This window comes from Ornithorhynchus anatinus, chromosome 14, assembly GCF_004115215.2.
Source record: "Ornithorhynchus anatinus isolate Pmale09 chromosome 14, mOrnAna1.pri.v4, whole genome shotgun sequence".
In the NCBI taxonomy this organism is placed as follows: Eukaryota; Metazoa; Chordata; class Mammalia; order Monotremata; family Ornithorhynchidae; genus Ornithorhynchus; species Ornithorhynchus anatinus.
The window spans coordinates 25,373,380-25,388,575 of record NC_041741.1 but is presented as its reverse complement, the minus strand read 5'-3'; the positions used below and the strand labels follow the sequence as shown (position 1 = coordinate 25,388,575).

The 15,196-nt window shown below is 39.8% G+C and overlaps 1 protein-coding gene across 3 annotated transcripts in view; it reads right to left on the bottom strand.

The window, feature by feature from the left end:
• The window catches only part of SYT1 (synaptotagmin 1), a 656,933-nt gene that overhangs the window by 295,640 nt on the left and 346,097 nt on the right, over positions 1–15,196 (bottom strand). The window lies entirely within an intron of this gene.

Below are 15,196 nucleotides of genomic sequence, written 5' to 3'. Positions count from 1 at the left end.
CCCTTAGAATTTAAGTGACTTGCTCAAGGTCTCACAGCAGACAAGTGGCAGAGCAGAGATTGGAACCCATGACCTTCTGACTGCTGGGCCTGTGCTCTCTCCACAAGGCCATGGTGCTTTTAGTAAATTCCAAATCATTGTGGCCTTCTGGACCAGAATGTAACTCCCTATGTAACCAATGTGTGAAATGATGAAAAAATCATGGGCCCTTCTCCATTATATGATCAGGATTTCTAATGATGCAAAATGGTAGGCAGGAAGCCTGAGGATTCTTGCCTAGTTAGAAACTCTTTCTAAGGATGTGTCTCACAGTTACTACCTTAAGCTACTCCACAACAGTATGGTTTGTTGAGTTAGAGCTGAAGGAATCATTTTGTCATCTCCATACAGGGGCTGTGCAGTAGGAGGTCTAGTTTCTCTCCATAAACGGAGCTTTTGTGAAGCCTGAGATACCAAGAGGCAGTATCACAAAATAAAAGTGAACAGATATATTAACAATAATAATAATAATGTTGGTATTTGTTAAGCATTTACTATGTGCAAAGCACTGTTCTAAGCGCTGGGGGATATAGGGTGATCAGATTGTCCCACGTGGGGCTCACAGTTTTAATCACCTTTTTACAGATGAGGTATCTGAGGCACAGAGAAGTTAAGTGACTTGCCCAAAGTCACACAGCTAGCAAGCGGCAGAGCCGGGATTCGAACCCATGACCTATGACTCCCAAGCCCAGGCTCTTTCCACTGAGCCACGCTGCTTCTCCAAGACTAGATATGGATCTAGTATCTGTCAAAGACATCAGATCAGCAAGGAACTATTAATCAATCAATTAATTGAGCATTTACTGTGTACAGAGCACTAAACCAAGTGCCTGGGGGGAAAACAATACAATGAGTTAGTAATAATGATAATGGTTGTTGTTAAGTGCTTACTGTGTGCCAGGCACTGTACTAAGCACTGGGGTGGATACAAGCAAATTGGGTTGGACACAGTCCTTGTCCCACATGGGGCTCACAGTCTCAATCTTTATTTTACAGATAACTGAGGCACAGTGAAATGAAATGACTTGCCCAAGGTCACACAGCAGACAGGGGCAGAGCCAGGATTAGAGCCCATGACAAAGTCCCTGGTTTCAATGGTCTTGCACTCTAGATGGGAAGACATAAATTAATATTGATTACAGATAGGGGAAGCTGTAGTGTATGATAATAATAATAACAATAATGTTGGTATTTGTTAAGCACTTACTATGTGCAGAGCACTGTTCTAAGTGCTGGGGTAGATATACGATAATCAGGTTGTCCCACGTGAGGCTCACAGTCTTAATCCCCATTTTACAGATGAGGTCACTGAGGCACAGAGAAGTGAAGTGACTTGCCCACAGTCACACAGCTGACAAGTGGCAGAGCCGGGATTCAGACCCATGACCTCTGACTCCCAATTTCCACTGAGCCACGCTGCTTCAAGGATAGGTACATAAATGCTGTGGGGCTTGGGGTGGGGTGAGTATCAGAGAACTTCAGGGTACAAATACACATGCATAAGCAATGCAGAAGTGAGGGAAAACATGGTGAGGGGGAATAAGGGACACGTCAGGGAATGCCTCTTGCAGGAATTGTGACTTAGGTAGAGCTTTGAAGCTTAAGAGAGTGGTGGTTGGTCCAAGATGACGGAGGAGGAAGTTCCAGGTCAGAGAAAAGATGTAAGCATGGGGTCAGTGGCAAGACAGATGAGCTCAACAGTCAAAATCAGTCAATCAACCATATTTTTTGAGTGTTTACTGTGAACAGAGGACTGTACTAAGAACTTGTGAGAGTACAATTGAAAAAGTCTCAAGACACGTTACTAACGCACAGGAGTTTAGAGGTTAGAGGGGGAGACTGACATTAATATAAATAAATATAAATAAATAATATGAATTAATTTAATAACCAAAAGATCAGATTTATAGCAAACACCAGTGCCTCAAGTTTCAAGACTTTCCATGAGAACACCATTGTTTCAAATTATTAATCAGTGATTAGAAGAGGAAGTTAGCTAATGAAATTGGCAAATTATACTAAATTAGATGGTGAAATATATACCACAGTGACTGCTATAATTCATTTTTTCACTTATACCAAATAGAGAGCTGAGTTCAACTGCAGGATGCATGTTAGGTGACCTGAAGTGCCCACGATTTGTGTTCAAGTAAACTCTCTGTGGTTGATCTTCATCTTATTCTACCAGTTGATCAAAGGCCCAGCCTGAATCTGTAAGGTGGGTTCATAATTACCCACTTCCCTTTACCTTACTTTTGCTATGGAATGAATCACCTTGGTCAGTAGGATTTTGACTGCATAGCTTTTGTTTTGAGAGATCATATGCTTTAAAGGACGTTTAGAACAAGGGCACATTATTGGGATTCTAAAAATGTTCAAGCAAGTTGAAATAAATACGGCCAGCAGGGGAAAAATGAATAAAGAGCAGGATCATATTGGCAAAAAGAAAAATGTAAATGACTATTTTGGGACATCAGAGCAAGGAACAAGGAAGTGATCAACATAACTCTAATGAGGTGATCAACATAGTTCTAATGAATATACATGATAAATAATGCATCCACTGCTTTGAACACCTCTGTGTTAGGTTGAAGTAACTAAAAGGGTGGAATGCCAAAGTGAGAAAAAAAACAAGGGATGAAAAAATAATGAACCCAAAGTCACAGGGTTGCTTAAACAACATAGAGTCTTCAAGAAGGAAAATGATTAACGAATGATACTTAGAAATATTACAAGTAGTAAAAATTAGAAATAATGGAACAAAATTGACACAAAGAGCAACCCGGATTGCATAGGACAGAACAAAAGTCTGTTACAGGAAGATTTATCTGATCATGGAATAGCCTCTCAAGGAAAATGGAGAAATCTTTATCACTTGGACCATTTAAATCTAAACTGGACAGAACACTAGAGGCTATTTAATGGGTAGCAAGATTGATGACATATATATTTTCCATTTCCAGCTTCTGTGAGTTTTTGATTTCTCCACATCACACTACTTGAATGATGATGAACCGATTTAGTCATTCCCATTCCCGCCAGTATTTCTTACTAATATTTTCATTGTTCTATGTAATTTCTGAGTGACTATTGAAGGAACTCAAGCTTGCTGTCTAAGTATTGCTTCAATTTGATATAAGTATCATACCTGGACAGGAAAGATAAGTACATGGTAAAATAGGGGGAAAAAAACCACAGGCCAGAATCTTCTCCTCTCTATAGCGAGGGCAGCAACAGGGTATCCTAAACTCAGACTACAGCATTCCCCCTTTGATTCCTATCTCAATCAATAAACCCTCAATCACTTGTCTGCCGTGTGACCTTGGGAAAATTGCTTCACTTCTCTGTGCCTATGCTTATGCATGGTACCACCAATCCATCCACGGTGGCCAAATGGAAAGGGTCCGGGAGTCAGAGGATTTGAGTTCTAATCTGTTCTCCGTCACTTGCCTGCTGTGTGACCTAATCTCTAAAATGGGGATTCAATACATGTTCTTCCTTCTACTTAAACTGTGAGTCCTATTTGGGGCAGACACTGTAACCGACCTGGTGATCTTGTAGATCTTGTATCTTCTACCAGTGTCGCATATTTAGTAGTGCTTTAAAAATACTGCAATTATTATGATCATTATGATTAGTTCCTGTTTTTATCAGAAATGCCACTTTTTGTTTACCTCATTCAGGGGAAACTTCCATTGTTTGAAAAAAAAGGATGATTTCCTCTTGATTATAGCCTTTCTTATTTACCAACTGGTTCACTAGCTTTATTTCTGGAAAATTTAAAGAGGTAATTTCTGCTACTGCCCTTTTCGCCGATCATCTGGTCAGAATTTCTACATAGGGTAGGGTTTTTATCTTTTATTTTCAACAACAAAACTGGAAAATAGTTACTTATCTTGCCATGGAATTTTCAAAATAAAAACTGGATTTAAATGAATGATAAGGAAAGGGTGAAGTAAATGTCTTGTATAGTTGCAGTATTGTCAAGTGCATCTCTCTGAAACCCTCTTTTGAAAAGGTATTTGTTTATGTCAATCTCACCATCACATTGGGGTATCTAAGGAGCCATATCTATGGGAACTCCTAGTTCTTAATGAAAATTTAACAAGTTAAAATTGCCAGTCTTTGACCCATGTCTACCAAAGATAAGCCAATGAATGAGAAATTAAAGTAATGAATACTAACTATTCACTAATTTTACAGTACTTTGCCTGAAAGGAGAGTTCAAAGTCAATAGAAATATTTATCATTATAATTTATATATGTGTATAATAATAAGGAAGATTTGTTGCCAACAAGAGCTTAGTACAGTGCTTTGCACACACTAAGTGCTCAGTAAATACGATTGAATGAATGAATCTGTAATACCATCTATGAGCTTTCTGATTGGCTTACAGCGATTTCAGGCTACCATTTCATTTATTCATTTCATATTTATTGAGCGCTTACTGTATGCAAAGCGCTGTACTAAGCTCTTGAAAGAGTACAGGATAACAATATATGGACACATTATCTACCCACTACAAGCTATTATGCCCCAAAGTACCCTCTCCCCAGTACCAATCCCAGGTACACAAACTGCCATGTCTCAAGGAGGAATAGACTACCACAAAACCAGCTTTCTCCTGTTTTGATTTTGCCTTGTCTTGATTTTATTTCTCAAAGCAATGGAATTGAGATTGTGTCCAAGTAGGGAGGAGCTCTTAAAGGTGAATGGAGTCAGAATAAACATCAGGGAGCTAAACTGAACAGCAGTAGAAAATCTCCCATCGCCTTGTTTCTCTCTCTGAAGGATAAGAGCATGGACCTGGGAGTCAGAGGACCTGGATTCTAATCCTGGCTCTGCCACTTGTCTGCTGGGAGACCTTGGACAAGTCATTTCACTTTTCTGTGCCACAGTTCCTTCATCTGCGAAATGGGGGTCAATACCTGTTCTGCCTTCTACTTAGACTGTGAGCTCCATCTGGGACCTAAGTATCTAGTATCTACCCCAGCACTCAGTTCAGTGCTTGGGACAGAGTAAGGGCTCAACAAATACTACAATCCTCAATATCTTGATTCTATTTATTTGCTATTGTTTTAATGAGATGTTCTTCCCCTTGATTCTATTTATTGCCATTGTTCTTGTCTGTCTGTCTCCCCCGATTAGACTGTAAGCCCGTCAGAGGGCAGGGACTGTCTCTATCTGTTACCGATTTGTACATTCCAAGCCCTTAGTACAGTGCTCTGCACATAGTAAGTGCTCAATAAATACTATTGAATGAATGAATCACATCCCTTCTGGGCTTCTGTCATTCCTTTTCCACCTGATCTCTACCTCCTCCCCTTCCTCTTTCATTCTCTGTCTTCATAACTGCAACTCTGGCTGTGTGCTTGGCTCTCTAACACACCTGCACAAACCCTACCTTTATCATACTGCCCTTTTGAAAGTCTTTAAATGAATTAATTTCAAAAGTGTACTGTATCTGGATGATCCTTGCTAGTAACATTGTTCCTATGGTAACACTTGCTCCTGGAAACATGAAAAGATCTAACAGGATCTGCACTTAAGATTCCATTTAGAGCGAATCATATTTTGAACCATGCAAAGCCCTAGATATTAAATAAACCTCCCTTTTTGAGAAGCTATGCATTTCTAAATTTTGTTTTTTTAAATGATGACAATCTAGGAAAAGAATTTTGAGTTTTCCTGCTTCTTTTGTGTCCTAAACGATTTAGAAAATAGACCTGATGCATACAAGTATTTGTCACCTTATTGTTCAAACATTTTTACTTTTTTTTTTAATTATTGGAGGTACGATTTTCCCCATGGCTCTGTAGCTAACATAATTATCATAAATCAATACAGAAATCCAACGGCTCGACTTTAGAAGTGTAACTGATAAAATAATAATGATAAAAAACTATTTTAGAGATCTAAATGATAAGGAAAATTTTGATTAAAAGAATCTGAACTGATACTTTATTGTACAGATCAGAAATGAACATTTACAAACATCCATGATGTGCTCATAAAAGTCCTCCTTTTTTCCCCAATTTCTAGCATTTGATTGATTGCAATTTTCTCTACTTCCCAACAGTTTGCCAAATCCAACCATTCAATACAATCTATCTTAGTAAGTGACAAAATGTATTCTGCCATTTGACCTGAATAAAAAGTTATTTTGCTAGTCATTCATTGTTATTCATTGGAAGAATAAGTTTTGGACACTCTTTTTAACTCTTTGAGCTTAATATAGCATGCCTTGATTTAAATCGGAAATGTTTCTTAAAATTGCAACTTTATTTGACAACAAATTTCCGTTAAAATAAAATGAACAATGAAGGAATCTTCTAGTCATTGCAATAAAGGGATCTTAACTTGCTTACCATTTCTCAATAGCATTTTGAAATCAAGTTAGATCTTGAAGAGAAGTTAATTAGCTTGGCATTAAATAGGTCCCCTTTTGAATTCTGCACAATGAGTGGTATAAAGTGTGTTAGTACTAAGTTCAGAAGTAGCAAGGTCTAGTGGAAAGGGAATTGGGCTGGGAGTCAGAGGATCTGGGTTCTAATCCTGCCTCTTCCACTTCTCAGCTATATGACCTTAGTCGTGTCACAACTTCTCTTGTCCTCAGTTCACTTCCTCAGTTCACTCACCTGAAAAATGGGAACTCAATTCCCGTTCTACGACTTACTCTGTGAGCTCCTTGTGGGACATGATTATCCTGAGTCTACCCCAGAGCTTAGAATAGTGCTTGGAAGACAGTAAGCACTTAATAAATACTATTATTATTAATATTATCATTACTATCATGCTCTCAGGTATGAATTACTGCACAGCTTTCCCAGCCCTGAAACTTGGTGCCTGAAATGGATTTCCTTGTTTTATTTTAGCAATTCGATTCACATCTTGCACAAGACAGGCACTCAAGCACATTCAAGGGCATTTCCCAAGGAAAAATATGCTAATTCTAATCTCAAAATGCTGCTTTTGCTATACTGGATCCTGATGTACATCGGTATGGAGTGAAATAATCCGAGTCAGTGACCTAGACTGTGTGGTGAATGATGCATCCCAAAGTAATGTTTCCTACAGTTTCATTACATTCTTTACAAAATATGGGATCACTAATCTATGTAAAAGTCACTGGGGGGGGGGAGGGGGGAGGTAATGAATACTGCACACAATAAGCACCTTAATTTTGGCAAAAAATTGTTTTATACAATAATCTGGCTCTTTTGGTGACAGAATATATTTCCTCTGACTGCCAGTATTGAAAGCATCACTCCCAACTAAAATACTAAATGGCTACCAATTATCTATTGATGTCAAAATGGTTGTTTCCATTTGAATCACCAGTAAAGCTTCTATTTTATTTGTCATTTGGCACTGTCCTGTGCAAATTACTTCAGCTAACTTGCAGCCCTTATATTTTCCAAAACATTTTTCATTATCCTCAGTTCACTGAAGTTGATCCGTACAACTATAACATTAATGAACTGAAATCAAGGAATAGGACGGACAGAGCAAACCATTTCATCTGACTAGCAAAGCAATGGAATCTGTGAGCACCAGACATTCTAACAATGGTAGGAATTGGCCTTTAGATCAAATAAATATATAGTACCCGTGAGACTGTATTCCCAAATTAAATTCTGAAAACAAATCTTTTAGTTTGTTGTGGAGGGTTATCTGAAATGTGTCATGAGAATTTAAAAGGGAATGGGTAACCTTTGCCAGTTTTAAAGCAACTAAAGCCAACATGACAATTTAACAGAGACAGTTATTTTGTGTGCATAAGGTGGATATGACTCTGGATCCCATTTGAGTACTTCTAGTCAAGGAGTGCTCATAAAATAATTTTTTAAAATGGTATTTCTTAAACACTTACTATGTGCCAGGCACAGTTCTAAGCACTGGGGTAGAAATAAGCTAGTCAGGTGGGACACAGTCCATGTCCAACATGGGGCTCACAGTCTTAATTCCCATTTTGCAAAAAGATGAAGGACTAGAGGCAAGAAAACTGAAATGACTTGCCCAAGGTCAAACAGCAAATGGCGGGGCTGGGATTAGAATCCAGGTCCTTCTGACTTCCAGGACCTTGTTACTCCAGGCCACGCTGCTTCTCAATTTCAAGATCAGTGCTATTGTCTTGGAATTTGGATGTGTTTGTGTGTGCCTGTGTGTGTGTGTGTGTGTGTGTGTATAGTAGAGATTCTCTTAGAGAACTGGAAGAAGAGTCCTTTCCTATTTACATCTCCGGCGAGGTTTTGCACCTCTGTTGGCTAGCTCTCCTGCTTAATGAAAATTGAAAAGCCAACGACTGGCAAAATGTAAGTTTCTTGCAGAAAATTTCTGACATCTCACTGCCTAGTCAAACGCTGTTTTACGAAAGTACCCATCCCTGCTCATGTCCAGATTAGCACTGCATTCCACTGCTTTTAGTCGGTTCTTGCCAAGCATTGCAAGTGTGCTTGTGGGGTTCATTCATTCATTCATTCAATAGTATTTATTGAGTACTTACTACGTGCAGAGCACTGTACTAAGTGCTTGGAATGTACAATTTGGCAACAGATAGAGACAATCCCTGCCCATTGACAGGCTTACAGTCTAATCGGGGGAGAAATTTGGAGGTTAAATATTTAAAATCAGTGCTTCAGTAGCAAAATATTTATTCATGAACTTGTGTAAAGGCAGCAAAGGCATGAGAAGAAATGAACATTTTATTTGTGGTTCTACTTTTCATGGTGAAATAAATATCTGTAAAGGATTACGATGGTTAAATCGGTAAGGTCAAGGTCTAGAGAAAGGAGGTGAATATCTGATCACCGACCTGTATGTGTTGCAAACAGGAATGAAATAAATATCTATCTGATTTGACAACAAACAAATTTATGTTGAGGTATGGAGAATACATATCCAGTAAATGCAAAAGTAATGTCATATGAGCAAATATCCATGAATGCATTAATATCCATTAAGAATAAATGGCATGAAGCTGAGAGAGGAAAAACTGAAGGTAATGTTATGGACTCGCTAAATGTATAGAGAAATATATAATGAAATAGCAACTAAATTGATATTGATAAGAGCTTTTATTCAATTGCCCTCCTGCACAGAACTGCATAACCCATAAATTTGCTTCAGACAACTTTGAGGATTGGATTTTTCCCCCTTTTTGACTGCAAAATCAACGGTGAATGACAGAGGAAAAGAATTGGTTTTAATATGTGGAAGGCCTTCTTTAAATTGATCAGTTGCCATTGAATTTAATAGGAAGCACACATAAAGGCCTTCAATTTTTTTGAAGGATGAGACATTTAATTTTTACAGGAATCTAAGCTGATTTAATAGATTGTTTCAGTCAATCGATCAAGGGTATTTATTGGGTGTTTACTATGTTCAGAGCATTGTACTAAGCACTTGGGAGACTACAATATAACAGAATTTCAAGTTCTCCTGTCTGCTGTGTGACCTTGGGCAAGTCACTTCAGTTCTCCTTGCCTCGGTTCCCTAACCCGTAAAATGGGGATTAAGCCTGTGAGCCCTATTGTGGGGTGGGGACTGTGTCCATCCTGATTATCTGGCACCTATCCCAGCAATTGATGCAGTTCTTGGCACATGGTAAGTGCTTAACAAATACCACAATTATCATTATTATTAAATTCTGTTCATTTATTTATTCAATCATATTTATTGAGCACTTACTAAATGAAAAGGGCTGCACTAAGGTCTTGGGAAAGTACAATATAACAATAGTCAGACACAGTCTTTGCCCACAACAAGCTTGCAAGTCAAAGCAAAATTTTAACTCTTTTGGTGATAATCTTCCTTTGACTTGCAAGCAAGACTTTAACCAAAAGAATTGTAATATCCCCAAATCCCCAATGACAAAATTCAGTGAATAGGTATGATCATCTTAATACTGAATTAAATGGCCATTCTGTGGTATTTTCACTGTTGAGAATTATGGAAAGTAATGAAACAGAAAAAACATTCATGCTAAGGAAGAGTGATTTACTGTGGAGTGTTGTTTACCTACGCATCAGTAGTTGGCATTTAATCCAATATGCTCAAAATGGTCTGTTCTCAATAAATGTTTACTGCTACAGAACATCTTCACTGTGACGGACATAAATGAAGATCTAATAAGCACAAAAAAGGACTTTGAGGAGAAACTGTGAACATTCAGTTCAAGGTATGCAATTTGCCATTCATGGCACACAGCAGGATTGGCATGGCTCCTTTCCTTCCTCCCGCCTACCTGCCCCCCGAAAAAAAGACCACTTAGGCGTTTAAGATAGCAACTGTATCAGAGTTCCTTACTGAGAAACAGTGTGGCCAAGTGGATAGAGCATGGGCCCCGGGGTCGAAAGTAACTGGGTTCTAATTCCAGCTCCACCACTTCTCTGCTGTGACGTTGGGCAAGTTCCGTCACTTCTCTGTACCTCAGTTACCTCATCTGTAAAATGGGGACTAAGACTCCTAGTCCCACATGGGGCAGGGGCTGTGTCCAGCCTGATTAGCTTGTATCTACCCCAGCACTTAGTACAGTACCCGGCACATAGTAAGTGCTTAACAAATACCATCATTGTTATATTTATTATCAAGATGGCTCCCTTCTGTCTGCGCATTCCAGTAAGCCTTCTTTAGTATTATTTTTTTTTACATGGATACTCTTCTTCACCAATCACAGAAATAATCTTTTTAAAAGACTTGCGTTTTTACTTATTAAGGCCCAAGAGCACAACCCACCCTCAATCCCCCTCTTACATCCCCAGGTCCCGGGAAAGATAGGGAGACAAATGAGAAGGGAAAGCTGCCTCAAATAGTTAATGAATTATAGTATTTCCTAAGTGCTCACTGCGTGCCAGGCACTGAATTAATTGCTGGGGTGGATACAAGCAAACTGGGTTGGACACAGTCCCTGTCCCACTGGCTCATGGTCTTAATCTCCATTTTACAGATGAGATAACTGAGGTCAAGGGAAAAGGAGGTGACTTGCCCAAGGTAACAGAGCAGACAAGTGGCAGAGCTGGGATTAGAACCCAGGTAAATCTGATGCCCAGGCCCGTGCTCTATCCTCTCCCTCTGGCTCTCCAAGGAGGTTGGAGAGAGCACAGTAGGGGCTGGGGGAGACGGGGAGGGAGCTGAGACCTGGGACTGTGGCATAGGTAGGGGAAACCAGGCTATCCCAGTGGAAAGAGTCAGTCAGTTGGTGTTTCTTGAAAGCTTACTCTGTGCAGAGCACTGTACTACTATTACTATTAATAATGGCATTTGTTAAGCATTTACTATGTGCCAGGCACTGTGCTAAGCCCTGGGATGGATAGTAGCAAATCATGTTGGACACAGTCCCTTGTCCCACGTGGGGCTCACAATTCCAATCCCTAATTTACAGATGAGCTTCCTGAGGCATAGAGAATTTGAGTGACTTGCCCAAGGTCACAGAGCAGACAAGAAAAGTACAGTATACCAATATAAAAGTCACATTCCCTGCCCACAGTGAGCTTACAGTCTATAGGGGGAGACAGGCATTAATATAAATACAATTACAGAGATGTACATAAGCGCTGTGGGCTGGGGACCGGGGCGGGGGGGCGTGAATAAAGAGAGCAAGTCAGGGAGATGCAGAAGAGAGTGGGAGAAGAGGAAAGGAGCATTTATTCAGGGAAGGCCTCTTGGAGGAGATGTGTCTTCAATAAGGCTTTGAAGAGGGAGAGTAATTTTCAGTCGGATATGAAGAGGGAGGGCGTTTCAGGCCAGAGGCAGGATGTAAATGAAGGGTTGGCAGTGAGATAGATGAGACTGAGGTACAGTGAGTAGGCTAGCAATAGAGGAGTGAAGTGTTTGGGCTGGGTTCTAGCAGGAGACAGCTCGGTCTTGGGAGTCAGAGGACCTAGTTTCTCATCCCAGCTCTGCCACTTGATTGCTGTGTGACCTTGGGCAAGTCACTTAACTTTGTGCTCCAGTTTCCTCATCTGTAAAATGGGAATTCAATCACTGTGCTCCTTCCTGTCTACACTGTGAGCTCAACATGTGACAGGGACTGTTCCCTACCTGATTTAACTTGTAGCCTTCCCAGTGATTAAAAGAGTGGTAAATATACAGTAAGCTTCATTCACCCCACACATCCAATCCGTCACCAACACCCGCCGATCTCACCTTCACAACATCGCCAAGATCCACCTTTTCCTCTCCAACCGAACTGCTACCTCACTGGTAGAAGATCTCATAATATCCTGACTGGATGACTGCATCAGCCTCCTCTCTAATCTCCCATCCTCCTGTCTCTCTCCACTCCAGTCTATTCTTCATTCTGCTGCCTGGATTATCTTTCTACTGAAAAACTATGGGCAGGTCATTCCTCTCCTCAAAAACCTCCAGTGGTTTCCTATCAACCTCGCATGAAACAAAAACTCCTCACTCTTGGCTTAAAAGCTCTCCTCACCTTGCCCCCTCCTAGCTCACCTCCCTTCTCTCTTTCTATTGCCCACCCCGTGCACTCCGCTCCTCTGCTGCTCACCTACTCACGATCCCCCATTTGCGCCTATCCCACCGTCGACCTCTGTCCCACATCCTCCCGCTGTCCTGGAATGCCCTCCCTCCTCACCTCCTCCAAACTAACTCTCTTCCCCTCTTCAAAGCCCTACTGAGAGCTCCCCTCTTCCAGGAGGCCTTCCCAAACTGAGCCCCCCTTTCCCTCTGCCCTTCCTCTTCTCCCCATTCCCCCTACTATCTCCCCTTCCTCCTTCCTCTCCCCACAGCACTTGTGTATATTTGTATATATTATTTATTCCTCCATTTTATTAATGATGTGTATATATCTATGATTCTATTCAACTATTTTGATGGTATTGATGCCCGACTATTTGTTTTGTTTTGTTGTCTGTCTCCCACTTTTAGACTGTGAGCCCGTTGTTGGGCAGGGATTGTCTCTGTGCCGAATTGTACATTCCAAGTGCTTAGTACAGTGCTTGGCACATAGTAAGCACTCAATAAATATGACTGAATTGAATTGAAGATTCTCCACCTCTGATCTTTTATTTTATTTGCTCTCTTCTCCCATATACCCCAAGTTACAGTCTTTGGTCCTTCTATGATGAACTCCTATCTGTACCTCATTCCCCCTCATCAATCAAATCTGCCAAATAAGTTAAAACTTTCCTAAAAATGACAGACAACCCAAATGTCTCCCCCCGGCACTGATATCAGTTACATAATTGACTAAAAATATGCCAAATTCATATTAATTGCTAATGTTATTTCATTTGGACCAGTCTGTGTCTGCTTGTTTCCCCCATTTAATTATTTATGCTTCAAAATAAGAGAATGTTTCTTGTATTTCAATGTTCCCATGTGCCTAGGAACACACAGACTAAATTCCTTGAGGTTTGGGGCCATGTCTACCCACTCTATGGTACTGTCCTTGTCTAAATTCCTAGTACAGTGCTCTGTAGAGAGTAGACCTTCAGTGAATATTATTGATTGATTGAGAAGATGCTAAATAAATTCTGCACCTGCTGCTGATGAAGAGTAACTGCATCATAACATATAAAAAGGAAGAGTGTGAAATAACGGGAAACATTTTTTTAAAATATGTACTGAACACTAATGGCCCATATATGAAATACAGCCAAAGCCTTCATATTAAAAAAACAGCTCACAAAATGAAAGCTTCTCACTAATGTAAAGAAATTTCATCAGACTTGTCAAATTCTCTGATTTACCTCACAATGATGTATCTGAGCCTATGATTGCCTACTTTCATGCAACTACAATCAAATCTTGCTAGGTACCAATCACTAGAATGTGCTAAAGTGCAAATCTTTATAGTAACTGACATTTTCATTTAGCAACTGAACATCTTGGTCAGTTTCTTCTAAATTCAGGATCCTTTTCCACTGACATCTCTTTTAAGTTTCATAAAGATTAATCTTGTCATTTGTGATGACATTCTATGTCATATATAAACTGAAATGATTAGGCTTTCTTTCCTTTTAGAGTAAATCTAATACTCTTGGGCAAACCTGAATTACTTTCACTGAAATTAAATCTTTTGGTGCTTCCATAGTGCCCAAGTCAAAAAATTCACTTATTCAGCATTGTCACAGAGAAGTGCTTGTTTTTTAACAAAAAATATAAAATGGTGCTAAATACTTTCAGTAAAATGGAGGAAGCAAAAGAGTTTGAGCTCCTGATTACAGTCAGTGCCATGGTTTGGGGGAAACAAAATGGCTTAGTGGAAAGAGCAGAGGCCTGGGAGTCAGAAGACCGGGGTTCTAATCCCAGCTCTGCCACTTGTCTGCTGTGTGACCTTGGGTAAATCACTTAACTACTCTGGGCCTCACTTTCCTCATCTGTAAAATGGGGATTTAATCTTCCTCCCTCCAATTTAGAATGTGAGCCCAACGTGAAACAGAGATGGCATCCAATTGGATTATCTTGTATCTACGCTAGTGCTTAGTACAGTGTCTGGCACATAGTAAGCACTTAAATGCCATTAAAAAAAAAAGCCTTCATTAATCTCTCATTCCTCCACCCAATTTCACTTTGCACTATTCTTTCCACACTTGTTCACCTAAACAATTGGCCGTGATGAGCAGGAAATGTTCATTCATTCATTCATTCATTCATTCAATAGTATTTAGTGAGTGCTTACTATGTGCAGAGCACTGTACTAAGCGCTTGGAATTTACAAATTGGCAACAGATAGAGACAGTCCTTGCCCATTGACGGGCTTACAGTCTAATCCCCTGTATCTACCCCAGCGCTTAGAACAGTGCTCTGCACATATTAAGTACTTAACGAATACCAACATTATTAATCGGGGAGACAGACAGACAAAAACAATAGCCGTAGTAAACACTATCCCAAGTGCTTAGTGTAGTGTATTACACATCGTAAATGTTCAATAAATAAATAAATTCTCCTACCTGCCCCACAGCATGATGCATTTATGAATATATCTTTAAACTCTGTTGTTTCCTCTTACCTGTAACTTACTGTGGTAAATTTGTCCGAGTTACTTTGAACAGTGCTAAGCTCTTAGTAAGGTGTTTTGCAAACAGTAAACACTCAATAAATATGACTAAATGAATGATTTACTTTAATATGCAAATGAGTCTATATGGTCCTTGAGGTCAAGGATTATGCTTATCAATTCTACTGTAT